Source organism: Manduca sexta, unplaced genomic scaffold, assembly GCF_014839805.1.
Source record: "Manduca sexta isolate Smith_Timp_Sample1 unplaced genomic scaffold, JHU_Msex_v1.0 HiC_scaffold_2492, whole genome shotgun sequence".
In the NCBI taxonomy this organism is placed as follows: Eukaryota; Metazoa; Arthropoda; class Insecta; order Lepidoptera; family Sphingidae; genus Manduca; species Manduca sexta.
The window spans coordinates 3,084-19,696 of record NW_023593462.1 but is presented as its reverse complement, the minus strand read 5'-3'; the positions used below and the strand labels follow the sequence as shown (position 1 = coordinate 19,696).

Here is a 16,613-nt window from a genome sequence, read left to right as displayed (position 1 = left end):
TTATTTCCTTTGAAAAACCTGTATGCTTTTGAACACAAACATTACTCATGATAGACAAAACTGAACGCGAATCATATGACTATAAGTAATATAAAGTATCGGAAATTTAAGTAATTTTATACCAATATAGGAGGAATTCGATTTATTACTAAAAGATATTTCATTTGGCGAATTCCGTTTAAATTATGACAAGGGTCTTTAATTAATAGGGATAGTAGTCATGACAGTGAATAGGGCATTGATAATTATATTAAACTAGCTTCGCATGCGACTCCGCCCTCGTGAAAGATGTTTCCGAGATAGAAAGTAGCTTATGTCCCTCCCAGGGTCTCAAACTATCTCTATACTAAATTTCATAGAAATCCGTTGGGTAGTTTTTGAGTTATCAACTTCAGACAGGCAGATGCTGCGGGGGACTATATTTTATAATATATTTTAGAACTTTTTAAGAGGAATAATTTCGTCATACATGTTTGTTGCGTAACTTTAACTGTTTACGCAGCGGAAGCAATGGAAACTCTAAAAAAAATTGTCTGTTTTTGCATAATTTTTATTCATGCTCCACTCTTATCGGACATAGCGTGGAGTGCAGTGGAGTGCCACGCAGTTTGTTATTCAAAATTCTGTATGATGTTACTGTTTAAGGGCGGTCATATCGCTTACCATTAGGCACCTTAGTTACATAATATAAAAAAAATGTTTCCATATCAATAAGGCACGCACGGCTAAATTATAATAAACAACATCGAACAAGCAATTTAAAGCCAGAGGCAAAATAAATAATCCCGAATAACAATGTTTTCTACTTTATTAACTAAGTATTAATAATTCTCAATTTTCTTTGCAGATCTACACGGTAATATCAGACAAACTCGTCGGGATTTTACTGAGGACACGAAAACATCAGCTCACGTTTTTTGAGGGAGAAGTTTTGTTTCAGGTAAATTGTATTCCAAAGTTTATGCCCGACAGAAAACTTTCGAAACTTGAATGTCTCGGCAGCGTAGATGTGGCACGACTGCCGGCAGCGGTCTCGGTTTCGATCTCCGGGTTGAGTGAAGTGATACTGTTTTTTTTTTTAGTATTAGGCCGGAGTCGGGGACCTAAATCTTGATGGCTACACCGCTGTCTTACCATGGGCGTACCTGGGGGGCAGGGGGAAAGATTTCGGCGCTCACCATAGAAACGTATTTGGCCGCTCTAGAACAAGCCTTGCGCTTACAAGTCCTTTGGTTTAATATGGCGTGTTTTTTTTGCTCGCCATCTACCCCCTAGAGAAAATCCATAGCACGCCAATGTACATGTCCCAAAATAAGAAGAAACGCGTGATGCTTTGTACTATTTTTTATGTATTTTACTGAATTAAAATGAGACTATGCTGCAGCTAGACTATGCTGTGTGCGTTGATTTCGGTCGCCGGCGGCTATTTTTTGCAATTCAATAGATAACGCGTTCCATTTACGCGCGATTGCATCGTAACATTTCACTGTATGTCGCGTGAAGCACGATAAAAGCGATTAAAATTGACACAATAGCATATAAGTTATGGACTATGGATACAGCATCGTTCCGCATCGATGCAAAATGTAGACGAACATGGCTGTGTGTGTTTCTTCAATTTCCTGTCGCGTATGTATGTATGTAGAAAACAAAATATCAAAAAGCCAACATCACGCGGTATTCCCAGGCGGTCACCCATCCAAGTACTGACCGCGCCCGACGTTTCTTAACTTTGGTGATCAGACGAGAACCGGTATATTCAACATGGTATGGACATTGGTAACACCTATACCATAAAAACTGATGCGTACCTTACACAACAATCTAAATAAATAACTAGATGCAAAAGACATTAAAAGACTATTAATCATTATCAAAGCGTTAATACTGAAAATTAAGGACATACCAGATAATCCTTGCTTTTCCTACTACTTCTTGCACAATATACAAAAGCAGATCTAATCAAAGCAATATTTAACAGTCAAACAGAGTCCAGAAATTATGCTTTAGACAAAAAACCTATTAATCATACTACTTAAAAGTAATTATAATATCAGCCCTGTATTATTACTGTCCCACTACTGGGAATGGGCCTCCTCTGCAACTGAGAGGAATTGGGCCTTAGGCCACCACGCTGGCCTAGTGCAGATTGGTAGACTTCACACACCCTTAAAATACCTATAGAGATATTCTCAGGTATGCAGGTTTCCTCAAGATGTTTTCCTTTATCGTTAAAGCTACCAATGATAAATAAATACACACATGATTTTAGAAAAGTCAGAGGTGTGTGCCCTTGAATTTCGAATTTGCGGACATTCATTTCGGCAGTCCGTTCCACACCCAACCAGGCTATCGCCGCCTGAAATAGCAATTACTTGTAGTAGCGAGCACCACCTGGGTAACTACCATCACAATGTCTATTTGTGCCACCAAGTAGCAGTAGTAGTCACTGTTATGTTCCTGGTTTAAAAGACATTGTATCCAATGTAACTACTAGACGTAATAAGATTTAACATCTCATGTCTCAGGATGGCGAGCGCAGTGGAATATCAAACAATACTTTGTAATTCAAGGTTTAGGATAGTGTTTCTACTGTTTAGGGGCGGTCATATCGATTACGATCTGGCGAACACCAAGCTCGCTTCGTCATTTAAAGCAAAAAATATTCTACTTTTATATTATACTTATTTGATAATTATAAAGATATTTCTTTACCTAACGAGACAGGGACTAATGAGAAGTATGTCTATTCTTAACTCTATGAGGATAAAGGGGATACACTTTACTATGTAGAATCGACATGATCTGACTTTTTATGCGCGGAAAATCCAAACGTTTTACGTCTTTATTCTATGCTCCAAAAATAATTTTTAAACACAATACGTGCAACTTTGTGATACCCACATCCGATACTAATTCAGAGAACAAAACAAACCCGAAAATAAAACCCATTCGACTACATTAACTTAATTGTGAAAACGTGGCGCCTTCGTACATTTTATTGCTCGTATTTCACGAAATATGACCAAAGTAAAATAAAGATACAATTTATGGGAGAAATTAATTTGTTTTAGTTTTGTAATAGGTAACACGTGTACGTTAAATTATTAATATTAGTAAAATATTAAATCGATTATAATAGCTACCACAACGTAAACATTAAACATTACTTTATACTAATCTGCTCGGAGTATCGCTCGGGTCATGCATGAATGCCTATATAAAAGTCTAGCAATGCACACTTTTGGGTCAAAAAGTTACAAGTAGTGTTTCGTCGCAGATGATCCGTCTGCCATGAAGTGTACCAAGACTGCCTCGGTGGCGTAGTTGTACTGCATGTGCGGTATGGCAGCGCTCTGAGGTCCTGGGTTTGAGTTCCGGGTCGGGCTAAGTGATATTTGGGTTTTTCAGCTCAGTAGCCGCTCTAAATGCAGTACATATAATGATGACTATCCTCAGATAGACCGGCTACAGAGAAATACTCAGGTTCAATAATAATCATTAAACATCAAGTAAAATTGTCAGTACCATAGTTTTTCGGAAAACTTTCAATTATAAACAGTGCATCAAATCTTAATTACCTGCTTTCATAAATTATATACAAAACACATGCTAGTCAAGCTTTCATTTAAAAATTTAATATTTCATAAACAGAATTAAAAACTGTGCTGAAAAGGTCCAATTAACTTTCATTGATTATAATTTACTTGCTTTCATAAATTATATTTTATGTATTCCCTTTACTAGTGCTGGAAAGTTTACTATTATCTTATTGATTAAATTCTAAATTCCCTGGGATTATTGCTCTGTTTCTAAATCCATGAATATGAAATTAAATTATAAATGAAGGCTAAACGCAATCTTTCTCCCGAGGATTGATATTAAAGCGATGACACTTCAATGGCGGTTTTAATTTAATTTTTCAAGGTCTAGTGATCTGTCATTCTTCTCACGCAAATCGATTATACACCACTGTTGTAGCGCCGAAGGTTACGTAGGATCAAAAGAAGGTAAAACACTTAAGAAGTGATAGGGGTTAATTTTATACAACAAACGTAAGTCAGTGTAGTGTGCCAAAGACCGTCCCATGCAATGGAAACTAACTGGAAGCGCGACCTTTAGAGGTATAAAACAAATACTGCTCCTCAAAAATGAACGTCCGGCGAGTGTCTCCATGCGATGAAAAGTGAAAGCGCTGCTAGCTCTTATGAATTGTGAGACGGGATTTCCGAAAACTGAGCAATGTGTAGGTAAATAGGAAATTTTGGACGCTTACCTATACGGATATCAAAGCTCTCTATCAATTAAAGCGCCTGTAATTGCAAAAAGACGGACATTCCCCAGTAGACGGAATAACCCTAACTATACAAAAAAATAGCGTCATCAGCTGCCGTTGAATACATATTTGACAAAAAGAACAAAAATACGATGTCGTAAAAAACATTTGGTAAAAAATTACATTGATTCATGACTGGTTTTCTAGCATCCATTAGTCAATTTACACAACTTGATAGTTTTTACTATAAATTGTCATTTATTCAACAATTGATTCTTTATTTTAATTGAATACTATATGTAAATACGCTAAACTGGCATGTGATCCATTTCAACCCATTTAGCAGGTGAATAAAACTGGTCGACAATTCCGACTAAGAAAATGTGAGAAACCGTTTTGTTATCTAGTAATTTAATATTTCTCGCGTAAACTTTAATATTATCACATAGTATTTGTTTGTGAAGAAATATGTACGCAACCTCCTTGTTAATGTTATTTATTGTAACTGCATAGTTTTCTTCTAAAAACAAAAAACTGTACGTTCTGTCTTCCTTCACGCTTCAACTCGTGTAATTTCCTAATAAAAACTAACTCCGTTTATATACGATAATTTATTATTTTGTCAGTTTGTAACTGAAATTGCACAGACTAAATTCGGCACTCGACTCACTAATGAAGGCTACTATGGCGGGATTTACACCTCGTACGTACGGTGATCGCCAACCAGGCGAATGCAAAAATCCTACCACCATCATCTGGAATATACCTTTTGGTGCTGTATACATGGGCGCCGCCAAGATTATTTTTCGGGAGGTGCACCTGCATTTACACACTATAGTAGGTACTACATAACATATTTTTTTTTTCAAATGATAATCGCATCGGTTTTTTATATTATGCTTAATAATAACAAAACCTCTGTGGTCGATATCCTATTGTCATTCAGTTAATTTTATCGTGATTTGTTGACAGAGGGGTGCACGGACACCCCCTTACGTTACAGGATATTTTGTTAAATATTTGATAAGGTAATTCCATCCATCTGGCTAATATAGTAAAGTTGAAAGTCTTTTAGACCCTTATGTAATATAAAACTCTTCGAGGTATTAGTAAAGTTTTGTTAGTGTCACGCAAATCCTCAGGGATTATCAGTTTGGAAACATTTAATTGGTAATTTTATTTGTAATTTGATTAGTAATTTTTACATTGAACTTTTAAGAGGCCATTAAGGCAGTTTGAAACTTTACTCCAAATATCATTAAGTTATCTTAGTCGTTAGTACAACACTTAAAATTACTTCTACGAAAATTAATAACGTAGAAAAGTGATATTGGAAACGTTTTTACGCTTGAACCTTTATAAACTATCGTACAAAAAGGAAAGGGCTATAAAACGCGCCATACAACCTGAATTATATGAAATTTACTAAAGGTCATTTAATCGGCCTTAAAATGTACAGAGTGTTGCCAAATAAGAGTATCAATGATAACCCTGATAATAACCTGTCTTATTAGTTTTATTATTATTAATAAAGCAACACAACTTGTAAACTTAATAAGTAACTGATTAATGAAAAATTTAATATGTACGTATATAATATATAATACAATAAACTCAAAATAAATGAAATTGCTAGATACGTATAGCTATGTTGGCAATAGAATGTTTTATATTAATTTAAATATATCATTTGGACCTTAGAAAGCACTTCGATATTAAAATATTTTTCCAACTTTATCACGCTAAAAGTTATCCTTTCACCTTTGTGTCGAATAGTTATTGATACCCTTTTTATGCAACACCCTATAATACATCTCCATAAAATTATAATCAGTGTCTAGTGATTTTTGGTATCCTCTCAAACATCCTTTAAGGATACCTATATATAGGTATCATTAAAGGATGGATATCCACTAGACCGTTCCATCATTGTCTGATCATTATTTTCAACACATTTTTTTGCCCGACACGTTCCTAAAACTTCACAAAATGAAACGGCGTACTGGGCAGACTCCTTTATAGGCACTACACAATTATTTATGTTCCTATAAAAATACTTACATTTCAGAAACGAGACGACGACGTGCCAGTGTTCCTGATGCAGCCAATCGAAGACATCAGAGCGTACTGCGACAACAAAGCGTTACAAGCCAGGCGCTCGGTATCACCTATGCCTAATTAATCACTTAAAGCAACTGAATGTTTGCCGGCAAACATGACAGCTACATGATTACGCGTGTCACGGAAAAATAACCTTATTATGTAGTATATAAGGTTATATTCCCGTGACAGACGTAAATGTCAATGTAGCTGTCAAGTTTGCCGGCAAACATGCTTCATGGGTTAAGTTAGTAATGAAACAAATGTGCGACGTCTGTACTCAATTACCGATAAATGCTTTTAATTAGCGTCTTAACTAATTGGTATTTTGTCTCCCTAATTTCATATCAGTTGAAGAGACTAAAAAGTAATTCCTTTTCTTTGTGAATCTGTCTTTATACCTCAACAGTGTTGTGATGCCGCTACAAAGAATTTCAAACATGTAGCAGAATTCGATTCAGTTTTTAAAGAATGAAATCATAAATTATACCAGAAAAATCATTTTTTTTTTTAGAGATGTTTGTTCTTCAGCTTTGGCGGCCCTAAACCACGTGAGGCCCCAGACGAAAGCAAAAAAAAACGATGCGAGGTCCCGAGTGGAGCAAACATAGTCCCCGGTTTAAATAGTTTCATCGTAAGATCGTAAAAGGTCCTCGAAGACACCGCTCGAGGCCCCTGTAAACGCGAGACCCATATAAGCGTGAGGCCCCGGCCGGTTGCCCACCCCTTACGCCGCCCCTGGAGTCTAGAATTCGCAATTCAGCACAATTACGTCAGCCCGTTTGAAACTAGATATATACAGCCTGATCCCAGAATGCGACATTATGTGGGCCAATATTGCGGGCTTCACCCACCCGTTACGCCGCTCCTGGAGTCTAGACTTCGCAATTCGGCACAATTACGTCAGCCCTTTTGAAACTAGATATATACAGCCTGATTCCAGAATGCGACCTTATGTGGGCCAATATTGCGGGCTTCACCCACCCCTTACGCCGCTCCTGGAGTCTAGACTTCGCAATTCGGCACAATTACGTCAGCCCGTTTGAAACTAGATATATACAGACTGATCCCAGAATGCGACCTTATGTGGGCCAATATTGCGGGCTTCACCCACCCCTTACGCCGCTCCTGGAGTCTAGACTTCGCAATTCGGCACAATTACGTCAGCCCGTTTGAAACTAGATATATACAGACTGATCCCAGAATGCGACCTTATGTGGGCCAATATTGCGGGCTTCACCCACCCCTTACGCCGCTCCTGGAGTCTAGAATTCGCAATTCGGCACAATTACGTCAGCCCTTTCGAAACTAGATATATACAGGCTGATTCCAAAATGCGACACCGTTATGTAGGCCAATATTGCCAGCTTCTCCTTGTGATAGTAGTCGATATTAGACTGGATACAAATATCTACCAAAGGGAAAATAACAAAATACTGATTATTTTAATCATTGATTAAGAATGTTTATGGGTAAGAAACTTACATGTGGTAACACGAGCATTATGTATGGACAATAATTGGTGGATTGCAAATGAAAATAAAAGACGATTTTTAATGATTGTAGAAAAATAAACTTTGTGGAATACAGTAGAGAGACGCAATTGGTATTTACCATAATACGTAATTTTACAAGTAATACAAAGGGTTTTTCTTTTTCTCGTATAAGAAATTACTTTCCAGTATTTGAAAGATTGGCAACTATAAAATGATTTATATATTTCACGTACACACTTGTCTTTGGCAATAATACCTAATTATAATTTGACTTTTACCTTTAGATTATCTCTTCGGTTTCCAATGGTCATGGTTCATTATATTAAGATTAATATTTGTTTTAAAGAAACTGGTCTACGTATCTTCCAATGAGGGTTTAGTATTTAAAAACATAACCATAATATTTTTATTATATCTTTTTTTAACTTTACATATTTTGTTATAGAATACAAACACCTGAGATATTTCCATTTTATTATGCCTCCATGTTCGTAATACATACGAGATATTATGTTGTGTGCGGTCGCTTTGAGTTAGGCAATTTGTAACTTTAAATTTTGTTGTTAAGACCTATTTTCATGTCTGAATGGGCAGCAGAATGGCCGATAAAATTGTCAATTTATCAGAAAAAGTTTTAATAGTAATTTCTGGCCTCCATATTCCTATTCATGAAAGAATACAGACTAATGTATCATTTAGTAAAAAGTTTTTGTGTCACTTTGTTTAAATCCGCTTTAGTAAATGGACAAATGATTTGTCCGTTAGTGTTATTCAAAGAGAATCATAATATATATGGGTGTTATTCTTGAAGAGAAGGAAGCAGACGTATTAAAAAATATTTTCAGAAGAAAAATATAATATTTTTAAATGAAACATTCTTTTTACCGCAAAACACTCAAAAGTGGAAATATAAGTTATAGAAAAATATTGGAAAAAAGAGACCTATTGTGTAGTCTCGCTGCTTTTCAAAATAGCATGACGCTTTACCCAAATTCAGGGAATAGTACCATTTATAGAAATCTATCGAGTTTCGCTCGAACTAAAAATGTACAAAGGCTATATAATATTCTAGTCTAGTTAATTATAAGCATAAATATACGTATTGATGTGATGTTTGTAAATTTGTGTTTCCATTTAAACATTATTTTTTATATAATTGTGAATATAATCAGTTGACATATACTATAATATGTATGTATATTTGTAATTAACGTCACCAAATAGGTACATAAGTGTAGAATAGTTTTTTTTACATTAAACAATAAAAAATATTTTTGTTGAAATGTGACTTTTATTCTATTTATATTAACTTCTAAGGGTTTCTTAGAAGTGGAAATTCTTAAATATTTTTGTTTGTTACTGTTAACAAAATATTGTATATATTTCAAATTAATTAAATAAAACAATGCGGCGATAGCCTAGTCGGGTGTGGATCGGGCTGCCGAGACGAATGTCCGCAGGTTCAAATCCCTTAGGCACATACCTCTTCTCTAAAATATTATGTGTGTATTCTTTGTGAACTATCACATGCTTTTACGGTGAAGGGAAACATCGTGAGGAAACCTGCATACCTGAAAACTTCTCTATAAGAATTTTAAGGGTGTGTGAAGTCTACCAATCCGCACTAGGCCAGCGTGGTGGACTAAGGCCTATTCTTTCAGTAGTAGAGGAGGCTTGAGCCGAGCAGTGGGACAGTATATAATACAGGGTTGATATTATTAGTTTTATATATAAATAAAACAAATTTTAATAATTAACAACATTTATTAAAATTTCTAGCTACTTACAGATAAAACCGTATATTAAAATATTCATCCATTAAATCTATACATAAAACATATATACGCACACAATAATGTTTCTTAATGTTTATTGTCGTGTCTCTTTTTGCAATTACGAGCAATCTAATCAAATGACAGCCTTAATAGCTAGGTAATAGAATCAAAAGTAACCTGTTTACCTATACGGCTGTCAAAGCTGTCTTTCCATTAAACAAAAATTGGTTTGTTCAAAACTTGATACTTCACACTATAATCTGCGAAGTTAATAGAGAAGTAAATAGATTTTAAAAGTTTGAAATTATTTCTACAAAACATAAAACATCAATATTATTATATTAATATAAACTCTGGAAAGAAAGAAAGTTTCTTTAATTAAATTTGTTTTCTACGTGCCACCTTTCATATTGAGCACGTGGTTACCACAAAAATATTTCACCTTAAAATATGTTAGAGATCTTTCATTCGCACATAAAATCCACATTAATTCCATTTACTCTATCCTCCATAATGTAGGCGGTGCTTTTGGAAATAGTTTCACATATTTACAAATATATTTTTGGCAGGGGATCAACATATCATTCAAACACAATTCATACATATTTTTTCTTTCTAGCCTAAACATTAAAATGATCAGCAAATAACTAGTATAATAAATATAATATTAACTAGTATAATGTACTTATCTTTAGATAACCACTGATAAAACTTTCAAAATTGTTACGTAAATTCCCCTTACTAAAACTCGTAAACTGGGAAACAGCCACTCATTATCGCAATCACATTTAAGCCTTTACCCTGCACCTTTATAATCTTAACAAACAATTCGACGGTCCCTATGTAAAATATCGAATCTGCAAAATAGCATTTTGCGGATGCAATACTATACGTAGGGACCGTCGAATTAAACACAGTTTAACAAAAAGAAACCAAATCATAAGGTCGCGAAACTTGAGTTAGAGATGAAAATAGTTATCTACTTTTTATAAGACAATCATCATCATCAACAGCCGCAGGATGTCCGCTACCTCCCACAAAGATTTCTAGGTCTACCTATTAAAAGCGGTCCGCATTCAGTCAACTCCTGTGACTTTTATTAGGTCATCCGTGCAGCTCGTGGGTAGACGTCCGATGCTGCGCTTGCCAGTTCATGGCCTGCAGTCCTGAACATTCGTGCCACTACGGCTATAAATTTTGCAAGCTATTTGCCCTGCCACTTCAGCTTACTAATGCCATGGGTTATGTCGGTGACTTTCGTTCTTTTACTGATCTCCTCATTTCTGATTTGATCACGAATGAAACATTATATTATTAAGTATTATTACAAATAGTAACAGTCCAGAAATAAGGAAGTACTCGAGACCCTTAAAGAGAGGAAAAAAGAAATTTCAGTGTCTACCTCATAAAAAGCCAGCTTTATCTTTCTAATTATTTGGCTAAAGAAATATGATTTAAATACCAACGTACTATAACATGGTCTGATTTATTTTTGTTAAACTGTGTTCAATAGCTTATTTCATACCGATTCCGAGCCCGAATCAATCATGAATCCTTGTCTATGGGCCTAATTTTTACCAAGTACCACACATATAATACATACACCAAGTACACATACCACAATTATAATACACCACAGATATTATAATATACCGTGTAAGTAGACCACAGATAATATAATAATCCACTGCAGTGGCGTAGCTAGGCGTGGGAAAGTGGGCCCTTGCCCACGGGCTCGCACTTAAAAGGGCCTTGCGAGGAATCTTTAGATACGATGCCAAGTGCACGTTGGATAAGATAAATTTATTGGGTAGATGTTGGGAACGGGAAGGGGCTCGCTGATACGACTTCGCCCACGTCTATATTAGTCCACGCTACGCCACTGACTCCACGTATCTATACCACAGATATTATAATATACCACGTATCTACACCACAGATATTATAGTAAACTAAGAATAACATATTATGATACGAATCGCGTCCGAGGCGTTGGCACCACATACAGGTCGCAACTTATCGCCGGCTTTATCGGCTGGTCTACTGTCGTGAAAACCACAGGCTCCGAGTTCACACACGGTTGCTTACTTGATAGATCTTTGAAGTGGACGAATTGACGTGTCGAATTCAGTTTTATCTGTGAAAAAATACGAATTATTTATTTTTGTGCGAATAAATGATTTGTATTTTTATTCCTCAATAAATGACGATTTTGTAGTCTTTGAGTCAAGTTTGACATGTAAGATACATTTTAATATATTAAAATCCTTTTCAATTCTCAAACCTTGCAATTGAATGTACAAAAAAATACGTAAGGGGCATACTTAATTCTTTTTATTTTCTTTATTACCTAAATAGGAAATGCCTGTCTCGGTGGCGTAGTCGATCTTGATCTCGATCTCGGGTCGGATCCCCGGGTCGGATAATATGATTTATTTATTTATCTAGTATTTGGGAAACACATAGAACAATTACAACTGAATATACAAAAAAATAACAAAATCCAGCAATGTTTCCACCAAAAGCTAGTACATCTAGAAGAAAGTGACCGGAAAAAAATCGTACTCTTAATAAAATAATAACCCATTCCAAAATTGCCATTTCGGGGGACTCGTCAAGCCAATTTCTGTTTGCGACATTTTAGTTTTTTCCCTTTTTTTTCATGCTATAGGTTTCATTCTTTACCTATCTTTAATAAGGTCAATTTTATAACAACTTCAAAAAAAAGGTAGCATACAAAAATTAGTTTTCCGATTACTGCCACAAATTAACAATTTTGAAATAGGTCATTATTTTATTAAGAGTGCGAAATAGTAATGAATACAAGATAACAAAAATACCTTACTGATTACTATTAAATTACAATTAGGTACGTATGGAAAAAAAATATAAAATTTTAAAACAATTTTATTAAACTAAAATTCAACTCGTAATGCAATCTTTATTTTGATATTTGGTTTTTCTACTCAATATCAAACCGAAATTTGGAATTTGTGCCCATATGGCAATAGGCTTTCCCTCCATCACATCATGACGGAATACACATGGTGGAAAAAGAATACACCAGTTGCGGCTCTGCTAACCCCTTAAGGATAAAATAAAGTACAAGGATAAAATAAAGTACAAGCCACGAGATAGAAAACACTACAAGAGGCCATTCAAGGCAAAAAACAAAGATTCAATGGACAATTGATGACAAAAAAGCCCGGTGTTTCTTTCTGCCATTCTTCTTCGGATAGTCATCACTTAGGTAGTTAGTGAAAGCCTGGTAGGTTAGCTAGGTTAGGGCTTTTATTGTCCCCACCGGTGAGGATCGCGACGCGTTCCTCCCTTTATCTTTATTAAGATTATATAAATCTTTTTATTTCTTCTTTCCTGCCAGTCCGAGCTGCCTTCTTTGTTTACTTTATAGTCTCTTACTTATTTTATGTCCAATATAAAATATCTTCAGTTGTATAAGTAACTTTATTTAAATAATAATTAAATATTCTCATGTACCTTGACTTATAAGTGCAACTATGTTCGCCTACGTGATGAATAAAGCATTTTATTTTATTTTACAGCAATATCACCTGGAACTTTTAATTACAAACTGCCTAACTGCACTGCGCTTGTCGCCAAACCACGGTGTCAGTCCTCTGTCCTATAACGCTTTTAATTATACTAGCTACAGCCTACAGTGTGCTTCAAACAGGAAAAGCGTTCTATACTACTCCGGGCAAAATAAATAAACAACGGTGTTTATATGATAGTCGTAGATTAAGATCGCTATGCCTTTCATAACCGTTATTTGTATAAGCTATGGATTTGCTTGTTATCTCTTATTTCTTGCTAGTGGTCGGATATAAAATATGTCCTTTTTATATTTTATATCTGCTCGGATAGCGACCACTGTATTCAACGTGTTACAAGCCGCCATAATGACCCATGTAAGTGTGTCGCGTTCCTGGATCAGCCTGTGTATATCCGGTTCCAAGAGGCCGGCATAATTGCGTCGACTGTTGAGGGGTAATCATCTCTCGTCGGTGGACATTCTATTGAACCCAACTACACTTATCATCAGGTGCAGCAGGTTCCCTATGCCCTGCCCGTATATAAAAATGGGCGAATCATAAAATAGAGAGAATTTATAATTATTCACCTTTCTTTTACCTAAGTCTCTATCCTTACAACCTACTAAATAAAATGTCCGTAAAAATATCTGTTAATGAAAAACGATTAATAAATTAATTATTCTCCATTTGACAAAATAAAACCCGATTTCTGTTTAAAAATAAGTGTTTAAAAAGGCTAAAATATATTATTAGTTTGTTAGTTGTTACATTTTGTTTATTCTTGTCTCTAGAAGTATAAATCAATAACCTGTGTTGAATATGTATAATATATGAACTTTAATGTAAGTATTATTTATTTATTTGTTTATTCCTCGCGACGAGCTGCAATGTGGAAATTTCCTCCCATTTAAAACATAATCTTACAGCTACATGTACACACCAATAATAGCGTCTACCCAAATGTGGAAGGTTCGGGGCGACGCGATGAAGAGCGATAATCGAACTACGACCAATATCTACAAGCGATATTGAAGCGAACACTGAATTGTGTGCGACCGCGGAGTGCAGTGGTTGTAATTAAGTTTGTTTGAGTGTTACGTGTGGTGGTGTCTAATTTACGTGTTGCAGTGCTTGTTTTATTGTTTTATTAGTGTTTAAGAGCGCTAATAAAAGCGTTTTGCGATTTATTTATAACAAAGGAACATATTTTAAAGCATTTGGTGGATTAGTGACCTATCTAACTGTTCTCTCATCGTCCAGCATACGGAAAACATTCAACAAACAAATGACAAAAACATTGGGCTCGGATAGAGGCGAATAACATCAATAACTGAATATTTGTACTCACGTTATCTTGATTGTTTTCTGTGCTTTTACTTTTGATCACTGGTCCACAAATTCCTGCGAGAATAGAAATATAAATGATCATTATGTTATTCCTGTGATAATTAGTAATTGATAGTTGAAGGTAGGTCACGTGATCATATTGTGAATATTTACTGCCGTATGGAATTCAAAAAAATATCTCAGTGTAAGAGGAATTTTTGGTATATTGGTAATAAAAAAAAACAATTCGTAAATTAAATACCTATACAGTGTCGTTTAATATTACATTAGGTACAAAATGACCAGGTATTAGTCTTCTTGAAAACTAAATACTACTCTCTCCGTCAATGTAAATTAAAAACGTGTAAGCTTCGAAAAATATAAATAAAATTCAATTTTAATTTTAGTTGCTCTATGGTCACTACTACTACTCTAAAGAATTCGTCGCAGCGGCAACATCACACTTCCAGTCATACATCCACATATATTAGTAGAGGAGTATCTCTAAATAAGAATAACACAGCATTTACGTAATACGGTCATGTATCTCGTCAAATATCACCATCTCAGACACTAATCATATTACCGGGCAACTTTCATGTTTACAAAATTAGATAAAAAACAAACCGTGCCGTTTCGGGAAAAACATATTTACCGACGTTTCACACTTACTGGAGCGGCTTTTTTCCTAGTTTATCATCATAGACCTAAATAATATAATATGTCTAGAAATCTAGACGCAAAAAAGTCAATGTATCAAGAAGTAAAATGAATACTGCAATTTAAACAGAAATTAATTTAAATATTTGTTTGTTTAAATGATACACCAAGTAGTGCTCTAACTCTGGACCTCCGCTTGACACAATTTTTTGGGACACCCCGTCTATGCATATAAAATAAGGTTCCTTAAAGCTTAATATAATTACTGGCTATAAATCTCATAAAAAGTAATTATAACAGACAAAAACTAATTTAACTTTTAACGGACCTTCCTTAGTAGTTGTGACTTCTCCTGAAGTAAATTACGCACAGTACGGTCGCTTGATTTCTGGGGATGAAGTTAGCCACGAATACGGTAAACTGGAGACTAGATGACGACAGATAAAGTGGGCATTATGACTAACTTCAGACATATTGCATGTAACAGTGGTGAAAAATCCATATAACCCGATTCTTGTCGGCGTCCCTTTATGTAGAATCTAAATATCATCAGAACGACTTTTAGACCGCATTTATTGGTATATATAATATGAGTAATGTATTATATGTCGGGTTTCCTTTTTTGCTTTGTTTTCTTGTTTCGTTACTATGTGCACCTCATACTATTTGAATGTAATAATAAATCTTTTCCTTTCTTTCTGAAAATGTCACCTTTTGCCACTGGGCTGTACTGCAATTGGGTTGTATTAAGCCGCGTATTTACGGAATGTAAACAGATGTGAGATGGCATTAATTTGAATACTGTTTCACTGCACAGATACAAGACGTCTTACCCTCGTAAACGTGACATAGCTTAATGATATCGAATGTTTAATAAAAAAAAATGCGTTGGAGCGTCCGCCGTATGAGAAGAAGAAACACCGATATATCTACTGGTGGTACGTCTCTTATACGTGAGAGTCCGCCTGTGTATGTGCCAATGCAATGTCTATTTTTGTCGCCAAGCAGCAGTGTATAATCACTGTTGTGTTCCGGTTTGAAGGATATTGTAGCCAGTGCAACTACTGGACTTAATAAGACTTAAAATCTCATGTTCCAGGATGGCGAGCGCAATGGAATAAAGAACAATATTTTGTAATTCAAGGTTTTCGGAACAGGGACGACATAATGGTTTCGAATGGCAAGGGAAAATTAATAATTTCTCGTCAATCAATATTCTATTCGAATGTCACTCCATTTATTATCAAGTGCATTGGGTCGTTTTCCCGTGCTCGTATAAAATAATAATTGAATTTTTCAACCATCGGAATGAGTACAATAACCAACGATTCTGAAACGATGCTGACATGAACGAATACATTCAGAAATGTGTATTCGGAATGGTCTTAAAGCAACCAAGTTTCGAAATCCACGTCACATACTATAC

General features: G+C 35.2%; 1 long non-coding RNA gene and 1 pseudogene across 1 annotated transcript; one reads left to right on the top strand and one right to left on the bottom strand.

Annotated features, from left to right (window-relative positions):
• The first annotated feature begins 822 nt into the window (after positions 1 to 822).
• Positions 823 to 8,780, top strand: LOC119192211. The gene is made up of 2 exons (XR_005113595.1): positions 823 to 940; positions 6,345 to 8,780. It is a non-coding gene; the product is annotated as an uncharacterized LOC119192211 (long non-coding RNA).
• Positions 1,663 to 1,781, bottom strand: LOC119192212 (annotated as a pseudogene).
• Positions 8,781 to 16,613: the final 7,833 nt, after the last annotated feature.